The sequence below is a fragment of the Dasypus novemcinctus genome, chromosome 12 (assembly GCF_030445035.2).
Source record: "Dasypus novemcinctus isolate mDasNov1 chromosome 12, mDasNov1.1.hap2, whole genome shotgun sequence".
Classification (NCBI taxonomy): domain Eukaryota; kingdom Metazoa; phylum Chordata; class Mammalia; order Cingulata; family Dasypodidae; genus Dasypus; species Dasypus novemcinctus.
Window position 1 is genome coordinate 94,118,875 of NC_080684.1, and position 22,645 is coordinate 94,141,519.

A 22,645-nucleotide genomic window follows, 5' to 3' on the forward strand; every position below is an offset into this window, starting at 1 on the left:
CATTCTGGCATGGAAATAAACTTCCTTCTGAATTTAAAGACATTCCCCACTCCCCAATTACTTCTTTCTAGTTTTCAACAACTTTATTTCTTTATTAAGAAATCTGAAGACTTTTTGATTGCTGATCCTTTGTATGTACCCTTTTAAAGGGCTTAAATCTCTTTATACCTGTATTTTGAAATGTTATGATTATGTCACTTGATTTGGGTTTATTTTCATCCATTGTGTTGTGTAGCCAGTAAATTTTCAAGTCTGTTAACTTATGCTCTTTTTGCATTTTCTTGAATTATTTTTATTATTCCTTAATTTTCTCTGTTCTCTTTCCCCAGAACTCCTATTATTGGGGAGCTGGCTCTTCTGGAGTTGTACTTAAACATTTTCACACTTTTCTTTCCCACTTTCCTTTGAAAAACTCTTCAAGGAAATGAGAATGCTAGTGTTCTGGAATCTGAATAGGTGAGCGGACCTGGGAGTTTCAGCAGCTAGAATGCCTATATTCACTTAATCTTACTGCATTTAGTTTGATATTCCCACTTCCAGGTGGACCTGATATCTCCAAGACCAGAGACCCTCTATTTTTCCCTCTTTCAAGAAACAAACCTCTTGATTTCTCTAGGGTGCAATCATTCCACTGAGTATAGAGAAGGTGATCTACACATCTGATAATGAAAGCAGATTTTCCCACCACCTTTTTTACTTTGATTTCCTTGTCTATTCCTTGTAAAGTGTCAAATACCACCAACTTCTGCACCTTCTGAGGGTTCTGAGATCTAAGTCAGGTTGGTTTTCAGATTTCTCCACTTCCAGCAGAAGAGTCTACTTCTCAGGTCTACTAAGTCATTTATCACTTGTACATGGGCCTTATAGCTTTGAAAATTTTGTTGCTCCCTGGTTCTTTCCTTTGTTTTGGGGACATGCCTTAAGACAAAATAGCTGTAATTTTAGTAGCACTTCAAAAGAGAGAGAAAATAGGTGTGTGCATGCATGTGTATGTGTGTGTGTGTGCTCTATTGTCTTTACTCAGAAGTTCTAATAATATGTTCTTCACATGGGCATTAGAATGATCTTTCAAAAATATGAATCAGAGGATTTGACTCCCTGGATAAAAGCCTCAAATGACTTCTTTTAATACCTAGAATTAATGCAACTTCTTTACCATGGCCTTACATGATCTGGTGCCTTCCTATGTATTTTTGTACCTCTTTCCCTTTCACTCACCATGCATTGGCCACATTGATCTTCTTTCTCTTCATCAAGCATATTCAAAGTTAATTTAGGTGTTAGGACTGCTTGCTGGTCATCCTGCCTAGAATGCTCTTTCCTGGATCTTCCCATTGCTGGCATCTTGGAGTCATTTGGCTCTCAACTCAGATATCTCTTCCATTGCAAAGCCTTCCTCACCACTTAGAATGTGCCTGGAATAGTGGTTAGTGATAAATATATTTTCATTAATGTTTCAGTGAAGGAAACTGTGAACCTCTGCCTCCTTTTGAAAACCTTCTTGCCCTAAAGAACAGCATCTAGCAAACTAGCGGCTTGGAGGAGAGAGCCAGAGGAAGGAGATGGAGGTGAAGAGGCAGCCTCTGTACTTTGAGAAGTTGGCAAGTGTACCTGTAGACCTCTATACCTGTGGGCCTGCCCTCTGTAGTGGGCTTCTGTGTAGCATCGTCCATATCTTCTGCTTTCCTACAGGTTATCTCCAGGCCAGGAATAAGTTTGCCAGTATAGCTGGAGAGGGGCAGGTGCTTAAAAATAAATATAGACTTTATTTATTTATTGTTCTACCCAAATCACATTCCTTTATTCTGAAAGTTCATCTTCAGATCTTACCAAAATACAGTGTCAACTTATTGAAAGGTAGAATTTTAGGGGGGGTTGGGTGGGCACCAAAAACAGCAGATCATAGATTTCTACAATAGCAGTTTTTTCCCCCCAAGAATATGCCTATAACTAGTGAGAAGATTGGGTTGTGAACACTGGGACATATGGGAATATCAAGACCCTGAGAAAGATTCAGTTTCCCAATGTAATATTCTTTAAGGTTTTATAATTTTCTAAAGATGCAGAGATAAATGCCTAGACCAGCAGAGGGTAAAGGATGAAGGAAAACCTGGAATTCAGCTGTGGAAATAAAGGAAAGTTACCATCAATCTCCAACAAGGACAAAAAGATTTACATCCCCAGTTTTTTCCTCTATTATATCTCTTTTTTGGCATGACTGTAGTCTCTAAGTATATTTGGTTATTACCACTGAAAATAATTTTGAAAAATTATATGACCCTTCAAAAGTTTTAAAATTGACACCTAAAATTTCCATCTTAAGTTTAAATAATTGCAAAGGAGTAATTTCAGTGAACTATAAATATTGGCATTTTAAAAATAAAATTGTCACATCGTGGTTTCTATGTGCCCCTTGGAATCTAGCAACTAGAAATTCGCCATCGCATATTTAAATTTCTTTATAAATAGTTGGATATTTTACATCATTATGTAAATGTTGTTAGGCATGGGTTGAAATATTGCATTTATACCTCTAAGCTGTTTCCTCATCAGAAATGCTTTCAGGAGAGGCAAAACAAGGTAGTCCCATGGAGCCCCTTGATTTAGTGGTTTCCCAGACTCCTTTATTTTAAATCTACCCTTTATTTGATTCCTGGGAGGCTTTTAGATACCCCAAGCCAGGCCCTGTAGTAAGATTTGAGATGAGTGAGGAATATGCCTTTCTTTTAAAGTGATAGAAGGAAATTATTGAAACAGACAGGGGAAAAAGATAACCTCTGCAGGCACCATTTCAGACCTATCAGTTTTAGGAAAGAATACAGTTAGGTGCTGAATATCAGGACACTGATTCTGATAAAGCTATACGTGTCCATACGTTCCTTGCAAAGTCTTCATTTACCTCTGGGGCACCTGCACCCGTTTAAATGCTCTCTCCTGGATTCCTCCTACTTCTATGCCTTTCCATCCCCATTCTAGCTAACATCTTTGACCTCTGTTTCTTCCTTAAATAGTAGCGTGCCTCAGAGCTCCGTCCTTGGTAGACATCTCTTCATAGTATATCATTTCCTTTGATAACCTCATCCATACTCTATATTTTCTGATAAATCTCAAATCTGTATCTCCAAATCTGACCTCTCTTCTGAGCTCTGAATCCATCTTGTCAAATATTTAAGGGAAATTTCCACTTGAATATTCCACAGGTCTCGGCCAGTCTGCCCCAGTCTTTTTACTACTCCTTCCTTCACACTTAATCCTCTACTAATATCCAACCTTATAGTTCTCTCAGGGAGCCATGCTTTTTCACACTGCTCTATTTTTGCACCTCCTTCCCTGATTGTTGACCTGTGCAACTCATCTCTCAAGTATCTGCCTGAATGTAACCCTATTGGCGGTAACACTTGCCTTAACTCGCCCAAACAGATCTGAAAACTCTTCCTCTTATGTTCCTACTGCACCTTGTCCCTTACACCCAATAAAGGCAGGTGTCTTTTTGTTTTGTAATTACTTATCTGCTTGACTTATTTGCATTCCTTCATTTGGCACACACGTATTAATTTTCTATGACATTCTGGGTAGTATAGTAGATCCTGGGAGAAGAAGAGAGCACCCACCTCAAAATTATTATTGTCTTGTGCACAAAGAAGCTCTGCAAGTGTATAAATGAAGCTCACCTATGTGCTTTGGACCTACTGGGGGTGCTTTGGGCCTCAAGCTGTAGGTGTGAGGTGGGGTTATCCTAGTACCGGTTCAGTGGGCAGGATCAGGCTTCTCTCATCGCAGTGGTAAGGGTGGCTCATACAGAGTGTCCCTGCTTTCCTCCCTCGCTCTGCATTCCTCATTAGACTGGACAGGAATCATAGGTATGCAAAGAAAGGATGCTTCAATGGTAACATGTTTTCAAAACCAAGGGTGTAGGCATAGCCTCAAATGTCTTAGTCATGCTGCCCAAACTGGGGATGACACAGGAAGGGGGCAGAATTAGGCTAAAATTACTAGTGGAAGGGCAGGCTAGGGTGAGATGCCAGCCACTCCTGAGGGTGCTGGAATCTGCGGACTGGTGCCTCCAGAGTCAATTCCAGGATGGATTACCTAGATGCTGATTGACACCTCCACTTGCCTCACTCTGTGCTGAGCAGGACCTTGAGCTGTGGAATTTGTCATAGCAAGGGGGAAGAGAACAGCACACTGACTTCCTAATTAAGTTTTCCTAGGGCTAAGATTTACGTTGGCTTTCATTTCATCAGCCAATACTAATAGACGGAGAGGCAAGAGTGGCCCAGAGCACGCTGGTTGGAAATAAGGGACGTTTGTCAACGATTAACAAAGGACAAGCCACACCCAGTTAATCGAGAGTAGGGAATAACCAGAGCTTAAGAGCAAAAGAATTTTAAATCCAGTGTAAGCTGGCTTTGTAGGCTGCTAATGGAATCTGTTCAGAGCCCGAGATGGAGGGGAAAGAAAAGAAATGGAAACATGTCAAGATAATATTTTCAACAGTTTTTTTTTTCTTTATTCATCTGAACACTAAACTAACTTTCCACCAGCCCAATTTGGGCACATAATAATAAGTACTAATGGCAGAATGTGCTTAGTGGTTAAAAGCACACATTTAAGTATCAGATATACATGGATTTAAACATTGATGTATTCTTTGCTTTCGATGCACCTTGGGTAAGATACTCAGTTTCCCTGAAGCCCCAAGCCCAAGTATTTCTTGTGAATGGTTGCCTCAGAGTTTGACAGTGCATGAGCCTCCTGGCTCTTCTACCTGGTGGCCTGGGACCTCATCCTCTAATTTGAAAATGGGGACATATCCTCCTCATGGAGAATTAATAAATTAATGCACATAAATTGCTTAGCTTGTTGGCTGACATCGAGTAGACATGTAATAACTATTACTTATTAATATATTTATGTGCCAGGAATTTTGTAGTATTTTTACATTAAATCTCCACAACTGGACTGTGAGGCAAGGCTTCCCAAGGTCCCATGGTGTGTTAGTCAGCCAAAGGGTGATAATGCAAAATATCAGGAATCTGTTGGCTTTTATAAGGGGTATTTATTTGAGGTAGAAGCTTACAGTTACAAGGCCCTAAAGAGTCTAATTCAAGGTACCATAAGAGGTACTTTCTTAATTTTTTTATTTTTTTATTTTTTATTTTTTTAATTGATTTTGTAAAAATATTACATTAAAAAAACAATATGAGGTCCCATTCAACCCCACCACCTCCACCCCACCACTCCCCACCCCCAGCAATGCTCACTCCCATCATCATGACACATCCATTGCATTTGGTAAGTACATCTCTGGGCATCTCTGCACCTCATGGTCAATGGTCCACATCATGGCCCATACTCTCCCACATTCCATTCAGTGGGCCCTGGGAGGATTTACAATGTCCGGTGATTGCCCCTGCAGCACCATCCAGGGCAACTCTAAGTCCCAAAGGCGCCTCCACATCTCATCTCTTCCTGCCATTCCCCATACCCATATCAGCCACCATGTCCACTTTTCCCACTCCACTCCAATGCCACCTTTTCTCTGTGGACCTTGGATTGGTTATGTCCGTGGCATCTCTATGTCAAGAGGAGGCTCAGATTCCACATGGATACTGGATGCAATCCTCTTGCTTTCAGTTGTAGGCACTCTAGGCTCCATGGTGTGGTGGTTGACATTCTTCAACTCCATCTTAGCTGAGTGAGGTGAGTCCAATAAATCAGATTGTAGGTGCTGGAGTCTGTTGACGCTCAGGGCCTGGCTATCATATTGTCAGTCCAGAGATTCAAATCCCCTAAATATATCTTAAACCCCAACACCAACTACAATTCCAGTAAAGTAGCATGAAGAGGTACTTTCTCACCAAATGTCTGTTGCCATGTGCTGAAGATGGCTGTAAGAGTTCAGCCTTCCTCTTTCCTCTTAAGGCTCCATGGGCCCAGCTTCTTCCAATCTCAGCTGTAGGCTGGAGAGTTCGTTTCTTTCTGGGCTCAACTGCTCTGGTCTCTTCACAAGGTCCACCATAAACTATCAGGCAAACACCTCATCTTTCTTTCCAGGGCCTCAGGATCAAAGCTTACAAGTTCTCTCCTTTCCCATGTTTATGGAGCTCTCTCTATTCCTCTGTGTTCTTCTCTGTGAGAGTCCATTTATATAGCCCACGAAGCAGGCAGGGACTCAACACTGAGTTGCCATAATGAAGTGGTTGAATCAAATCCCTAATCTTGATTTAATCAAGTAAATGTAAAGCCTTTGGATTTAATACAATCAAAGGGTATCAATCCCAGAGGAACAGACCAGTTTACACACATAATCCTATCTTTTAGGGGGTTCATAAATAACCTCAAACTGTCATACATGGACAGTACCTGAAATATCTTGGATTTAATTTCATCAGTCAAACCGTGCTCTTAACCTGTATACCTTGTATAATATGTTCATTTGTCTTCCCTCCTTCCCTTCTTTCCTCCTTCTTTCACTGCATATGTATATATCATGCATGTGTGAATATATCTATCATCATCCATCTCTTTCTATCATCATCACCTTCTATCTATCTAGTCATGTATTTGTGTACATATAAAATACAGAGAATAAAACTGAGGCTCAGAGACCCTAACAGACCCCAGATAATAGAGCTGATTTTCTAGTATATGACTATATGAATCTAAAACACGTGCTGAGATAACAGTCATGTATAAAATACAGGATTACCATACACTACTCTATTATTAACACCTAGCATAGGTATGGTATGTGTGTTACAACTGATGATAGCACATTTTTATAATTGTACCATTAACTGTAGTTCATGGTTTGATTTAGGGTTCATTGTATAGTGTAGTTTTGTAGATTTTATTTTAAAAAATTTTATCCTATAATCATATATTCAACCCAATATTTCCCCTTTTAACCATATTCAGGTATATATTTGAGTGCTGTTAATTATATTCACAATGTTGTGCTACCATTATCACCATCCATTACCAAAACATCTCCATCATTCCATATAGGAACTTGCTACGATAGTCGCTGAGGGCAGGGAGAGGGAAGAGGAGATGTGATATGGGGGCATTTTCGGGTCTTGGAGTTGTCCTAAATGATATTGCAGGGACAGATGCAGGACACTATATATCCTGCCATAACCCACTGAATGGACTGGGGGAGAGTGTGAACTACAATGTAAACTGTAATCCATGTGGTGCAGCAGTGCTCCAAAATGTATTCACCAAATGCAATGCATGTGCCACAATGACGAAAGAGGTGGTTGATGTGGAGGAGTGGAGTGGGGGGGGGGTAGGGAGTATATGGGAGCCTCTTGTGTTTTTTAATGGAACATTTTTGTGATCTATTTACCTTCAAAAAAATACAATTAAAAAATATGATGGGGTGGGAGGATGGGGAGTGGGGTATATGAGAACCTCATGTTTTTTAATGTAATGTTTTGTGTGATCTATTAACTTTATAAAAAGATAATTAAAAAATAAAATAAAATAATAATAATTGGCCAGGGTAGGGGATAAATAAATAAAAATAAAGAAATCTTAAAAAAAAATTTTAAGCCTTAACTCCCCATTCCCTATCCAACCTATCCCCTGATAACCCATATACTAGATTAACTCTTTATGAGTTTACTTATTCTAATTATTTCATATCAGTGAGATCATGTAATATCTGTCCTTTTGTGTCTGGCTTATATCAGTCAACGTGATGTCTTTGAGGTTCATCCATGTTGTTGCCTGTATCAGGATTTCATTACTTCTTATGGTTGAATAATAGTCCATTGTATGTGTATTACTCATTTTGTTTATGTATTCATCGGCTGATGGACACTTGGGTTGCTTCCATCTTTTTGTAATTGTGAATAATGCCCCTAGGAACATAGGTGTGCAAGTATGTGTTCGAGTCCCTGCTTTCTATTCTTTTGAGTATATATCTAGAAGTGCAATTGCCAGGTCACATGGTAATCTATACTTAACTTTCTTAGGAATCTCCAAACTGTCTTCCATAGCAACTGCACCACTTTACATTCCCAGTAGCAATGAATGAGTGTTCCTGTTTCTCCACATCCTTTCCAACACTTTTTAAAAATTTTGCCTATTGTGTGATTGTTTAAATTAATTTTTAAATTTTTTAATATCTTTTTTTAAAGGTACATGGATCATACAAAAAGTTACATTAAAAAATATATATGGTTCTCATATACCCCACTCCCCACCCACCCCCACTCCTTCCATATTGACAACTTCTTTCATCAGTGCAGTACTCTCATTGCATTTGATCAGTACATTTTAGAGCACTGCTATACTGCATGGATTATAGTTTACATTGTAGTTTACACTCTCCCCCAGTCCATTCAGTGGGTTATGGCAGGATATATAGTGTTCTGCATCTGTCCCTGCAATATCATTGAGGACAACTCCAAGTCCTGAAAATGCCCCCATATCACCCCTTTTTCCCTCTCCTTGCCTTCAGCAATTCCCGTGGCCACCGTCTCTACATCAATGATATAATTTCTTCCATTGCTAGAGTCACAATATTTCTAAAGTAGAATACCAGTAAATCAACTCTAATCCATATTTTATTCCTCCATCCTGAAGACTCTGGGGTAGCGATGTTCACTCCACCTGTAAATTGAGAAGGGGCTTAGGTCCCACATAGCTGATGGTTAGAATTCTCTTGCTTGCAGCTATAGACTCTCTCAGTTCCCTGGTATGGTGGTTCACTATCCTCACCTTCCTGTTAGCTGACCTGGGTAAGTCCAAAGAACTGGAGAGTAGGTATTGCAGCTCTGCTGAGGCTCAGGACCCAGCTGGCACACAGACTGTCCAAAGATTAAAATCTCCTGAGCATATACCAACTCCAGCGCCAACCTCAGGTTCAGTAAAAGTGATAGAAGAGGCATGTGTAGAGAGGTCACATCTGAGTCCCACTCCATCACACTCAGGAGCACAAATTCCAAAGTAGGGCCCACTGGCAAGGCATTGAACTCCAGAGCCATCTGTCATGACTGTAGAGTCTGGGTGTCTCTGTAGCCCTCAGGAACATCACCTGGAGTTGTATCTACTTCAACTATTCCTGAGACCCTGCTGAGATATGCGTTAAGCGTGACCCCTGTAATGACCTCCTGACTCATTTTGAAGTCTCTTAGCTATAAAACTCATTTGTCTTTGCCATTTCTTCCTTTTCTTCAAGGTCTTTTTCTAGTTGCACCATCAGGTGGTGCTTGTAATGATCCCTCGGCACCAGGCTCATCCCAAGAGTCATGTCCCACATTGGGGGGAAGGTATTGCACTACATGCTGAGTTTGGCTTAGAGAGTGGCCACATTTCAGCAACATGGAGGTGCTCAGGAGGTAACTCTTAGGCACCCTGCAGCTCTAGGCCTAGTTGAAATTTCAAACACACAGGCTTATAAGTGTAGACATCAGTTTCAAGGGTCTATCATTGGACCTTCCTTCTTCACTGATCTTTGCCCTTGCACTTGGGGGATTGTTGCTGCTCCACTGGGGAGTGCAAAAGAGTTTCCCAGAATGGGAACTCAGCACTCCCTCAGTTGTCGTATGAAACTCTACCCCCTATGTCAATACCCAACCAATATCCGAACATATCTATATACCCTATATGCATGCCCTGGAGAACTCCCTCCCACCCATGCATCCCCCATCAAGGACACTCCCCATCAGTGCTCCTCCCCTGCCATAGTTGAACCCCTCTGTGATCCAAAACTTCTTCAAATGTGAAGTCTAATATATTGTCAAATTCAATGAATAGGAAAATGAAATGGTAATGATAGGTTTAAAGATAGAAATAGAATATATAATAATTTATAAAAACTAAAGTAAAAAATACACTGGGGTATTAAAAAATTAAAAATATCATAAATTTTTTTTGATGTTTTGCTTTTCATGACTGTGATAGGTATTGCCCTGTATGTACAGTGACAAGGCAATCTCTTCCATTTCTCCCCTACTGTCTACATCCTTCTTTTTAAAATTATGTCTTCAAAAAAGTTTTAGGTCACAGTAAAGTCACATATAGAATATAGGGAACTCCCATATACTCACCATCACGCCCTCTTCCCCCTTCCCCAGCAATGATCTTTTTACATGTGTATGTTACATTTGCTGCAACTGAGGTACAGATATTGAAACATAGCTACTAACCATGGTTCCATTATGGATTACATTATGGTTTACATTTTGGACTGTACACTTTTATAAATTTTTGGCTACATTATGCTTTACATTTTAGACTATGCACCTTTATAAATTTTTGGTGAAATTTAACATGGTCTGGATCCATCATTGCAGAATCCTGCAGAGCCCTTCCATTGCCCCCCAGTTCCCCCTCTTCCAACCATTCTATTCCTCTCTCCCCCTCCCCTAAGGGTCCCACAGTGACAACCAAGCCTCACTGCTTGAAGGACAAGGTTCATAGATACTTGGAACAATGCTGAGGGCCTGACACACTGGTCTGTCCTCTGCCTTTGGAAGCCACCCAGGCTCTCAAGAGACACCCTCCCCTCTGAGAATATCAAGCCTATCCAGGATGGGGGCATAACACCTTCCAGCTCATTGTATGGGTCTCCACCCGCTGATATAACACACTATGACTTGTTGAGTACTCACACAGTCCCTTGAAGCCTGTCCTAGGGGTACCCTGTGCCAGATGCTCCCTGTCAAACACCAAAAACCAGTAACACTTCCTTCATATTTTCTAAAGAGTTTTCTCAACATTATAGTTTCAACCACATACCCGACAATCTCCCATGTTCACTTTCTCCCCCTCAACCCTCCCCCCAATTCCTGGGACCATCTGAACCATCCTCCTAACCCTATACCCCCCTCAAGCCTGCAAAGTCCAACCCAATAGTATCCCTACGCCCCTGTCTTATCCCTTCAGTACACAACTACTTACCTCCACTTTATCATAGATTTCACCCCCGTGAGCAATGGCTCACAACCTTCCTCTCTCCCCCACCACCCTATTTCCTGTAAACTTATCTTCCAATCTCTAGCTCTCTGAGACAGCTTGATTTGCTTAATTCATATGAGAGAGGTCATGTAGTATTTTTCCTTCAATGTCTGGCTTGCTTCACTCAACATAAGGTCCTCAGGATTCACTCATGTTATCCCATGTGTTAGTACTGTATTCCTTCTTATACCTAAGTAGTATTCCATTGTATGCATATACCACATTTTGTTTATCCATTCATCTGTTGATGGGCGTTTGGGTTGATTAAAACTCATGGCAATAGTGAATAGTGCTGCTATGAACACTGGTGTGCACATATCGGATTGTGTCCTTGTTTTCTGTTCTTCTGGGTATATACTCAGCAGTGGAATTGCTGGGTCAAATGCTGGGTCAAATCTATAGCTAGTCTTTTGAGGAACCACCAAACTGTCCTCCAGAATGGCTGACTCCTTTTATATTCCCACCAGCAGTGGATGAGTGTTCCCATTCCTCCACATCCTCTCCAACACTTGTAGTCTTCTGTTTTTTTAAATAACCACCAGTCTAATGGGTGTAAGATGGTATCTCGTTATAGTTTTGATGTGCATTTCCCTAATAGCTAGTGATGTTGAGCATCTTTTCATGTGCTTTTTAGCCATTTGTATTTCTTCTTTGGAGAAATGCCTATTCAAATCTCTTGCCCATTTTTAAAATGGGGTTGTTTGTCTTTTTATTTTTGAGGTATAGGATTTCTTTATATATGCTGGATATTAGGCTCCTATCAGATATATGGTTACCAAATATTTTCTCTCATTGGGCAGGCTATCTTTTCACTTTCTTGACAAACTCCTTTGAGATGTGAAAGGCTTTAATTCTGAGGAGCTCCCATTTATCTATTTTTTCTTTCACGGCTTATGCTTTGGGTGTGAGGTTCATGAAGCAATTTCCTACTACAAGATCCTGTAGATGCTTCCCTACATTGTCTTCCAAGGTCTTTATGGTCTTGGTTCTTATATTTAGGTCTTTGATTCATCTTGAATTGATTTTTGTACCAGGTATGAGATGGTTATCCTCTTTCATTCTTTTGTATATGGATAGCCAGTTCTCCAAGCACCATTTGTTGAAGAGGCCATTCTTTCCCAGTTGAGTGGGCTTGGTGACCTTGTCAAATATCAGATGACTCCAACACTTATAATTTTCTTTTTTTTTTTTTTTAATAGTAGCTATTCTAGTGACTCTGAAATGATATCTCATTGTGGTTTTGATTTGCATCTCCCTGATGACAAAGAATGCTGAACATATTTTCATATGTTTTCTGGCCAATTGTGTATTTTCTTGGAGAGATGTCTGTTCAAGTCTTTTGTCCATTTTTAAAATAGTTTGTCTTTTATTTGCCTATTTTCTCTTTTGTTGCTTGTGCTTTGGGTATAAAATCTGAAAAAACATTGCTTAACACAAGATGTTTCCCTACATTTTCTTCTAGTAGTTCGATAGTTCTGGCTCTTATATTTAGGTCTTTGGTCCATTTTGAGTTGATTTTTATAAGGTCTGAGAGAGGGATCCTCCTTCATTCTTTTGCAAATGGGTATCCAGTTTTCCCAGCACCATGTGTTGAAGAGACTATTCTTTCCTATTTGAGTGTTAAAAATCAGTTGTCAATAAATGTGAGGGTTGATATCTGAGCTCTTGATTAAATTCCATTGGTCTATATATCTGTCTTTGTGCCTGTATATGCTTTTTTGATTATTGTAGCTTTGTAAGAAGTATTAAGCTTGGGAAGTGTGAGTCCTCCAATTTCATTCTTTTTTTCCAAGATGATTTTGGTTATTTGGGGCACTTATCCTTTCATGTAAATTTTAAAAAAATTAAACATTTTTTTATTACTATCTTTTTTCTTCCATGTAAATTTGATGATTGACTTTTTCATTTCTGCAAAGAAGGTTGTTGAAATTTTGATTCTGATTGCATTGAATCTATAAGTCACTTTATGTAGAACTGACATTTTAATATTCAGTCTTTTAATTCATGAACACAGAATATCCTTCCATTTATTTAGGTCTTCTTCAATTTCTTTATCAATGTTTTATACTTTTTTTGTGTACAAGTTCTCTACATCCTTGGTTATATTTATCCCTATAATTTGATTCTTTAATTGCTATTATAAATGGAATTTTTTCTTGATTTCAAGAAAATTTGAAACAATTTCTTCCAATTCTTCATTTTTTTTTTGTATTGAAACACTACTGATTTATAGGTATTTATCTTGTACCCTGTCACTTTGCTGAATTTGTTTATTAGCTCTAGGACCTTTGTTGTGCATTTTTCAGGAATTTCTGTATATAGGATCATGTCATCTGCAACTAGGGAAAGTTATACTTCTCCCCTTCCAATTTGGATGCCTTTTCTTTCTTTTTCTTGCTTAATTTATTCTGGCAAGAACTTCTAATACAATGTTCAATAACAGTGGTGACAGTGAGCATTCTTATCTTGTTCCGGATCTTAAAGGGAAAGCTTTCAGTCTTTTACCATTAAGTAGGATGCTAGCTGGGAGTTTTTCATATACTCCCTTTATAATTTTAAGGAAATTTCCTTCTATTCCTAGTTTTCTACGTATTTTTATCCTGAAAGTCATTGTATTTTTTCAAATAGCTTTTCTGCATCAATTGAGATGATGCAAAACAGGAGAAGTGTTTTGTATGTCTGTTAGGTCTAGTTGATTTAGTGTATCATTCAAGGCTTTTATTTATTGATCTTCTGACTATATGTTCTATCCATTATTGAGAGTGGTGTGATAAAGTCTCTTACTATTCGTGCAGAACCATCAATTTCTCCCTTCAAATCTGTCAGTATTTTCTTCATATATTTTGGACCTCTGCTGTTAGTTGCATATATATTTGTAATTATTACATCATCTTGTGAAATTGACCCTTTAACCAGTATATAGTGACTGTCTTTGTCTCTCATAACTGTTTTGACCAGTTGTCTTTTGCTTACTACTTGTATGATAAATTTTTCCATCCTTCCAGTTTCTAAATACTTGCGTCTTTGAATTTAAGGTGAGTCTCCTGCAGACAGCATATAGTTGGAACATGCTTTTTTATCCATTTGCCAAACTCTGCCTTTGAACTAGCCAGTTTAATTCATTTACATTTAAAGTCACTGCTGATATTGAAGGACTTTCTTCTCCCATTTTGCTATTTAGTCTTTGTAAATCTCATGTTTTTTTTTTTTTGTCCCTCAATTCTTCTGTTAATGCCTACTTTTATATAATTATTTGATTTTCTTGTGTTGTACCATATTGAATGCCTTTTCATTTCTATCTGGATATATTTTCACATATATTCCTTGTGATTATCATTGGGGTTAAAAATTTAACATCTTAAATATGTAGCAGTCATATTTAGTTAGATACCAACTTTAGTTCAATACTATACACATATATCCCTCATCTTTTTTTGTACTTACTACCACTTATGTCTTTGTACATTATAAGTCTTAAAGGTTTATGATTACTTTTAATGCATTTGCATTTTAGCACCTGTAGGAAGTAAAAAGTGGAGTTACACTCCAAAAAATACAGTGGAATAGTACTGGCATTTATAATCACCTAAATGGTTACTTTTACTAGAGGCTTTTATTTCTTTATGCTGCTTTAAACTACTATCTATTGTCCTTTCTTTTCAATCTGAAGAATTCCCTTTAGCATTGCTTGTTGGGCAGTCCTTGTTTATCTGGGGATGTCTTAATCTCTCCCTCATTTTTGAAAGAGAATCTCACCAGGCTTAAAATTTTTGTTTTGCAGTTGTTTTCTTTTAGCACTTTAATTATTTCAACCCACTGCTTTCTTTTTTTAAAATTTTTAAAATTCATATCACATTTATTAGAAACCAGTGTTTTCTGCTTTCTTGTCTCCCTGTTTTGTGATGAGAAATTGGCACTCAGTCTAATTGGGACTCCCTTTTACATAACACATTGTTTTTCTCTTGCAGCTTTCAGAGCCGTCTCCCTGTCCTTTGAATTTGATGCTTTGATCGGCATATGGTAGAGTGTATTTTTCTTCATGTTTATCCTGTTTGGTGTTCTCTGGATTTCTTTGATGTGCATAGTCATGTCTTTTGCTAAGTTTGGGACATTCTCTGTCATTATTTCTTTGAGTATTTCTTTTGCCCCTTTATCTCTTTCTTCTCCTTCTGGGATTCCCATAATGCATTTATTGGTACCGTTGATTGTGATTCAGAGGTGTCCTAGGCTATTTTTGCTTTTTATAGTTTTTGTGTGTTTGTGCTTCTCAGCCTGACTCAATCCAATTTTATTGTCTTTGAGTTCATGGATTCTATCTTCTGCCAGCTCCAGTTTGTTGTTAAAACTCTGTTGGAAAATTTTCGTTTCAGTTATTGTGGTCTTCAACTTTAGTTGTTCTCTTTGTTTCCTTTTCAAAATTTCTATCTCTTTACTAAGATTCTCATATTGCTCAGTCTCTGTTCTCCTAGGACCCTTTAGTTCTTTCTCTGTGTTTTCCCTCAACTGTTTGAGAATTTTTAAGATAATTTTTAAAAGTCTTTGTTCAATATGTCCACATTCTGGTCTTCTTCATTGTTGTTTTCTGGATTTTTATCCTCTTCCTCTACATAGGCCATTATTTCCTGTTTGTTTGTTTGTCTTGTACTCTTGTTGCACACTGTACATTTCAATATTTTAAAATCGTGTCTCTGGGATTTTTTCTCTGAAATGTGCATTTCTTGGTTTTGTGTCTATCTGGTGATATGGCAGATATTTTCTTGAGTGTCAGTCACTCTGTTAAAAAAAACTCCACTCAAGGAGAATGTAAAGCTCAGGGTCTCCTCTCCTTTCTTTTCTAGGCCTGTTTCTTGCCCAGGGCTTATGTTTGTTAGTTGCTTTGAAGTCCCCCTGTTTGCAGGATTTTGAATGCTCTCTCTGTTTTCCAGGAGATAAACCTTCTTCTTCTTCTGGGTATTTAAACAGGTAATCCTTTGCCCCAAGCCATGGGATTCATTAATTTTTTACACTGCTTTCATTGTCATCTCAAGCTGATTTGGCCTGGAGAGCAAATTCTGGGAGGGTGTGGCATGCTGGAGAGGGTTTTCCCAAGTCTGTCTTTCCCAGCCAGAACAAGTCCAGGGATCCACAAGTGGGGTGCAGGCCAGTTCTAAACTGTCCTTGGGATGGGACACCAGGAGCTTCTTCTACAGCTCCCCAAAGCTGCACTTTCATGACCTGCCCAGCAATTGCAGACCTTGAGCTTTTCAAGGTCTTTGTGGTGAGCTGGAGCAACAGCTGTGCTCAGAGCTGGGCCACTCACAATCTGGAGTCCCTAATCCAAAGCTGTTATCATGGTCTGCTATGACCACCCCTGATCTTGGATAAGAGGATTTTTGTATCCCTTTCTGTCACTGCTAGCCAGGGACCACACCTCATTGTGGCCTGCCAAGAGAGTGGAGGATGGCCCTGGAAACTGTAAAGGGAGCATAATCTTTAGAATATTTTACCAGTCTCTTCCTCCTGTTCTTCCCTGGATACTATAAAATGTTTTACTGGGTGCCGGAGTTTTGAAATAGTTGTTTCAGACAGTTCCTGCCTGCTTAATAGTTGATCTGGGGGAGAGACTTAATCCTGGAAATTCATATTCCACCATCTTTCCACAATCCCTCCTGAGATTTGTTACTACCTAAGATAAGATTGAAGGAAGTTACAATTCTTTTTCAGTACAGTTGTTTTAAATTTTACTAAGAAAGAATAATATAAAATTGCCAACTCTCTCTTTCAGCTATTTTTGCTCCTAGCAAATAAGAAAGTACATTTTTAATAAGAGATATTGGAATTGACACTTGGACGGTGGAGAGTTCATATTTTCAGGAATCAGGGATGCCATCCTTTAGCACTCACACCCTAGTGGCTTCATGTCTGGCTATGCTGTCCCTTTTCCAGGCACAACCACAAGTTTTACTACTGTTTTAAAGGCAATGAGCTGGCCTAGAGGTAGGTGGCACCCAGAAAAAGTGTGACACGCCATGCCCATTTATATATAGAAGCACTTTATGGAGCCAGCATAATTATCTGCAGTAATAGAGGAGAGTTGGCAGCATAGAACCTCCAAAACAGCAGGCAATCCTCAAATCATAACTCTTTAGCTTTGGAATGAATGGTATTCATTGGGATAATTTTGCATCTGATTAACTTTCCTAATTAGGCTTCCCATAAACCAGCATGACCTCTTCAGCATCTCTTCCTGAATACATAGATCCCTCTGTAGTAACTCCCAATATTGGGAGATGACTCCTGGGTTGTCCTCTTTCCCATCTTTGTGTCAATTGCTCTAAGACATTTCCTTTCTTCTTAAAGTCCTGTATTTCATCCCATCCTGCTTGCTCTCACCAGAGGACTGTAATGCAATGTATCTATCTTCAAAAAACATCTAAGCAAGCATATATGACAGCTTTCCTGAATACTTCCAATTTCAATTATTCTGTCCTACTTTCTGAATAAATATTAGAAATCCCTAGTAATGCCAATATTTGTGAATCCAAAGTAAATCCCTCTAGATTGTCTCTCTTGGGCCCAACAAGGCACAAACTGGTCTGTGTTCAGATATTAGGTTAAAAAAAAAAGGATACTTACCTAAGTTTACTGCCTTCCATGCTGCTTCAGAGGAAGAAGGGGTCGCCACGCTAATGTCCTGGATCAGGTTTCCCTTCAGGAGGCCTGGCTATTGTTTCTTTTCTCTTTTATTTTATCCTGGCTTCTTCCCTCATCCTCAAACATACTTTGGTGGTGGTCTCTATTCAAAAATAAAAACAAAACAAAAACTTTTCCAGAACTTAACCTTTCCCTCAAGCTTCTCCTGGATTTTTCTTTTTCTTCAATTACTATTATTAGGTCTTATCTTCCATTCATTACCCACCCTGCCACAATCTTGCTTTTGATTTCTCCTTCTACTGACAGCATACCTTGTAAGGAGATCAATCACCTATATCAAAAACATTTTATCCACAGGTATTTTTATTTCTATTGTACCTTTACCCCCTCCCCCCCAACACACACACACGCCCACACCCTAGATTGTTCCTGGAGTACAGGGAGTCTTTATTAACCCTGCATTCCAGAATTTAACAGAAGGCCTAGCATGTTGTAACTTCTCAACATTTATAGAATGAATTAGCTAAATGCCAAATCCAATGACTTCTTTTCACTCTCATTCTGATGATCTTCTCAGATGCATTTGATACTGCTAACTATCCTTCTTCCTTGAAGTTCTGTCCTAACCTGGATTCTAAGACATGGCTCCACTTTCCCAGTCTCACCTCACTTTGCTCCTAAAAGGAATGCCTAGGCTCTTCTTCCTCCTTATATCCCTAGTCCTTTGTTTAGTACAGGGTCATGATAATTGAATGCATTGTAATAGTTAACTATACTGGATAAGTACAAGTTTTCTGTGCTCTGCTTTGATTCCAAGGATTCCAAATCTAAAAAGTTTTTTTTCTTATCAGAAATCTTTGGTCTCTCTATATACAGTAGTTTGAACTCTGCCTTATTTATGTTCATGGATCTTAAAGCATTTGCTGTTGTTAAGTATGTTATACTTTTTATATTCAACCATGAAAATGGAAATACATAGCCTAAAGAAGATTTTAATCAAATTTCAACAAAGAAACCTGATGGAAGTTCACATGTACCTTACTACTTTTGCAAGAGGAAGCAATAAATGTGCCCCAAGCCACTTCAAGGTGAGTGAGTGGTTAATAAGAAAATAAAAGCTAGACTTATTGCCCTAAAAGACTATGTGATAGATTAATTGCAAATATTACCTCAAGTATTTACTCCTTTCAATATCTTTACCATTTGCAATGTGATTTTGCAGGTCCTCCTACCTCCCCTTTGAATCTGAGCCATCTATGACCCACTTTAGCCAATAGAATGTGGTGGAACTGATGATGTGCCAATTTCCAATCTCAAGTCTAAGCCTTAAGAAGCTAAGCAGACCAGTTGTTCTCTCAAAACCCCAGCACCTCTAAGTGAACAAAACCAGGCTAGCCCACTTAATGAGAGAACATATAAGGCATAGATGAATTGCCCTAGCTGATACTATCCTAAATTAGCCAGTCTCTAGCATATTGGCCAGCTAACGGCAGACACATAATAGAGCCCAAGATGGGCATTCTAAGTCCCAGTGTTTGGGGATGGTTAGCATATCTAGATACAGGAAAAAGTCGTGCTCTATTTTCTCCACATTCTTGTCAACACTCGTTATTATATGTCTTTTTGATTATAGCCTTCCTAGTGAGTATGAAGTTATATCTCAGTTCCCTGAAGACTAATGATATTGTGATATTTTCTAATGATTGTGATCATTTGTATATTTTCCTTGGAGAAATGTTTATTCAGATCTTTTAGCCCATTTTTAATTGGGTTGTCTTTTAATTATCAAGTTGAATCCTTATACTGATTATTTGAAAAGCTAACATTTCAACTGAAATGAAGTTTCTAATGTCTTTGACTATACCTTGCCTTAGATCAGTGGTTCCCAACATGAATAATCATCGAATACATTTTGGGAAGCTTTTAAAAAACCAGAACATTCGGGGCTCTATGCTTAGAAAGTCTGATCCAATAGGGCTGAGGATGATTCAGGAATTGGTATTAAAAACCAAATTACCCAGGTGATGCTACCAATTATTCAAATTTTGAATTACTGCCTTAACCCTTATACTCTCTGGTGAAGAAATGTTGAGAAATAAAAGAACTTACTTGGATATTACAGGTCAAAATCAGGAAGAAATAAAGACTGCCAACTTTTGCACTGGGTGTATTCTTTTCTACACGTTGGTAGGCTTAATAAATGCCATGTTTGTATGGCAGCAGTAGGCAGAGGAAGCCCAAGGTTTAGTGGTAGCACTTCATTAATTGCTCTTGAAAAGCACACACTCTCCTTTCTGTAGGTTGTAACTCACAGGTCCCAGAGGAATAAACTAATAAGAACTCAAAAGAAAAAATAAACACTCTCCCCTGCTATGACAATAGTGGTTGTCCAAACATACCTCTGACTGGGAAGTGGAGAGAAGGCAAGGGGAAGATGGTGATGAGAAAATTTTGAAGGGCAAACTAATGCTAGAGAGTTGGAGTAGTAAAGTGTGCTTGAGCATATAAAATCAAGGTATAGGTACCAATTAAACAAAACCAACTCTCACGTTCCTAAATCAAGGAATTCTGGGAGGAAAGTTCTATCCGAGTCCCTACCGTCAAAGGGGTGTTAATAATTCCAGTTTTGCAGCTGGACACTACTACCAGCAAGTATCAAATATGTTTCTTTCTTTTCACTTTGCAATAATTCTTTACAAAAAGATTTGCGGCAGAGTTAATCATGTAACCAGTACATTTAACAGCAGGATACAAATTTATTTGTATGTCATGATCATAATTCAGCTTAAAAATTAATAGGAAAAAAATCATAGAATGAAGTGAACTAAAAGGTTAACTTTCTGTACTTTCTGGTTTTCTTTTTTTTAAAATAAGTGTGTATTGCTCTTTTTAATTAGTGGATTTATTTTTTGAGATAGGTTATACATTCACATTTAGGTGCACAGACTCAAGAGCCAGGTGCTTGGGTTCAAATTCCAGCCCTGCTACTTAATAGCTGTGTGGCCTTGAGAAGATTACTACTCTCCACTTTGACAGTTTCATCATCTATAAAATGAACCTAACAGTGCATTCCTGATAGAGTTGATGAGAACATTCAATAAGTTAGTCTATTTAAAGTGCTTGCCTGGCATTTAGTAAACACTATGTGAGTTTGATGTTATTATTCTGAATTTTTTCCCCCTCTCCTCTCCCATCCCCCGCCCTGCTGTTTTTGCTGTCTGTGTCCATTCGCTACGTGATCTTCTGTATCTATTTCTCTTTTGTCTTCTCTTGTCTTTCTCCTCTAGGGTTCACTGGGATTCTATCCTGGGAACCTCTGATGTGGAGAGAATTCCCTGTTAGCTGCACCACCTCAGTTCCTCGTTTTGGCTGTGCTTCACCTTAACTTTCCCCTTTGTCTCTCTTTTGTTGCATCATCATCTTGCTGTGTGGCTCACTTACATGGGCATTTGGCTTGCTGTGCAGGTACTTAGCTCGTCACACGGGCACCAACTTGCCTTGCGGGTACTTGCTCACTGTGTGGGCACTGGCTTACCACATGGGTTCTCGCATGGGCACATAGCTTACCTCTTGGGCACTTGGCTTGCCATATGGGCACCCATGTGGCCACTTGGTTCACCACGCAGGCACTTGTCTCGCCACATGAGCACTGGCTTGCTGTGCAGGCACTCTTTCTCTTCTTTTTTTTTTTTTTTTAACCAGGTTCCAGAGATCGAACCAAGGTCCTCCCATGTGGTAGGCAGAGGCCTTATCACTTGAGCCACATCTACTTCCCTATTATTTTGGTTTTAATCTCGTTTATTTTTTTTTTACTGATTCATTCATTTATTTATTCACATATTCACTGGGCTTCTTCCATGTGTCAAACCTGTTGCAGGCATTAAAAGCACAGAGATAAGAAGGTGAGGGTCCTTGTTCTTAAGCTTATGGAAGTTCCAAGAGAAAACCACCCTCATTTCTCCTACCCCTTTGAGTGGGTTGAACACAGTTTTGTGCTAGTGTCAGGTCTGGAGGACCTGCAGGGCTGATGCTATGGCCATTTTACAAATACTGCATTCTTCTGTTTCTATTCCTTGCTGTTCACTTGCAACAATAATTTCCACTCACTATGTCCTTATAACATGCCAGGTACCATGATGAATACTTTCCAGACATCATGGTATTTGAGGCTGACATTTGCCCTTCAGGGTGTAGTAGCCTGATTTCCATTTTACAAATGAAGAAACCAAGATTTTCAAAGGCTACGTAATTTGGCCAAAGTCATAGAGCTAGTAACTATGACCCCAAAGCAGGCACTTTAAATGACCATGTGAATTTCCTCTTAAGTTCCACTGGTAACCCCTGGTGGATTTGCTATTGAGTTTCATGTGGAAGGAAGTTGGGGAAGGAGGGTGTAAAAGTTGAGGAGATGTCTGAGTCAGAGTAGCATTCATCAAATGACTCCTCAGGTTTCAGTCACAGTAACATAGTCAAAATTTCTCACGAATAGACTCAAATCCTGTATCTTTCAAACCCTCCTCATCCCCAAACTCCAAAGTAAAAAAACATTCAAATAAAATGCAGTGTTCTTCAGGGCATGAGGCAAAACATTCTTTTTTTTGTAAGAAGTATGTGCTGAGGCTTTTTGAAAAGTGATGGCCCTTTAGAGTTATTCAAATTTAATTCGCCCCACACCGGGAGATAACTGTCGTTTCTTATGTTGAAGATTAACCTTAGTCAAGCTAGCCTTCGTAGCCCACGTGTCCTTGTGCTTTGTTCTACTGCTGTGTGCCTCTCTGGCTTCCAGAAGACAGAAGGTTAATGCTCCAGCCTGAGCTAGTCTTTAAATAGGAAACTGATCTTTCTTTTGAAGATGGTTGAATTAAGGTCTGGGGAAGGTGATGAGAAAGAGTTTCTATTAGCATTCAGTGCATATGGTTAATAGCTGTGCGGATGCTTTAACACTCTGCTCTGCTATAATGTGGCCACCATTTTTACCACCAGAATTGACTGGAAACTGTTAAGGAAGGAAACAAACCCAAAAAACAGATGTCGATTC

General features: G+C 39.0%; 1 long non-coding RNA gene across 1 annotated transcript; it reads right to left on the minus strand.

Moving 5' to 3' along the window:
• Window positions 1–1,162: 1,162 nt before the first annotated feature.
• On the minus strand, window positions 1,163–22,182 carry LOC111760365 (uncharacterized). Its single transcript, XR_009188456.1, has 4 exons — window positions 21,175–22,182; window positions 17,590–17,749; window positions 1,628–1,745; window positions 1,163–1,415 (listed from the first exon to the last, which is right to left on the minus strand). It is a non-coding gene; the product is annotated as an uncharacterized lncRNA (long non-coding RNA).
• Window positions 22,183–22,645: the final 463 nt, after the last annotated feature.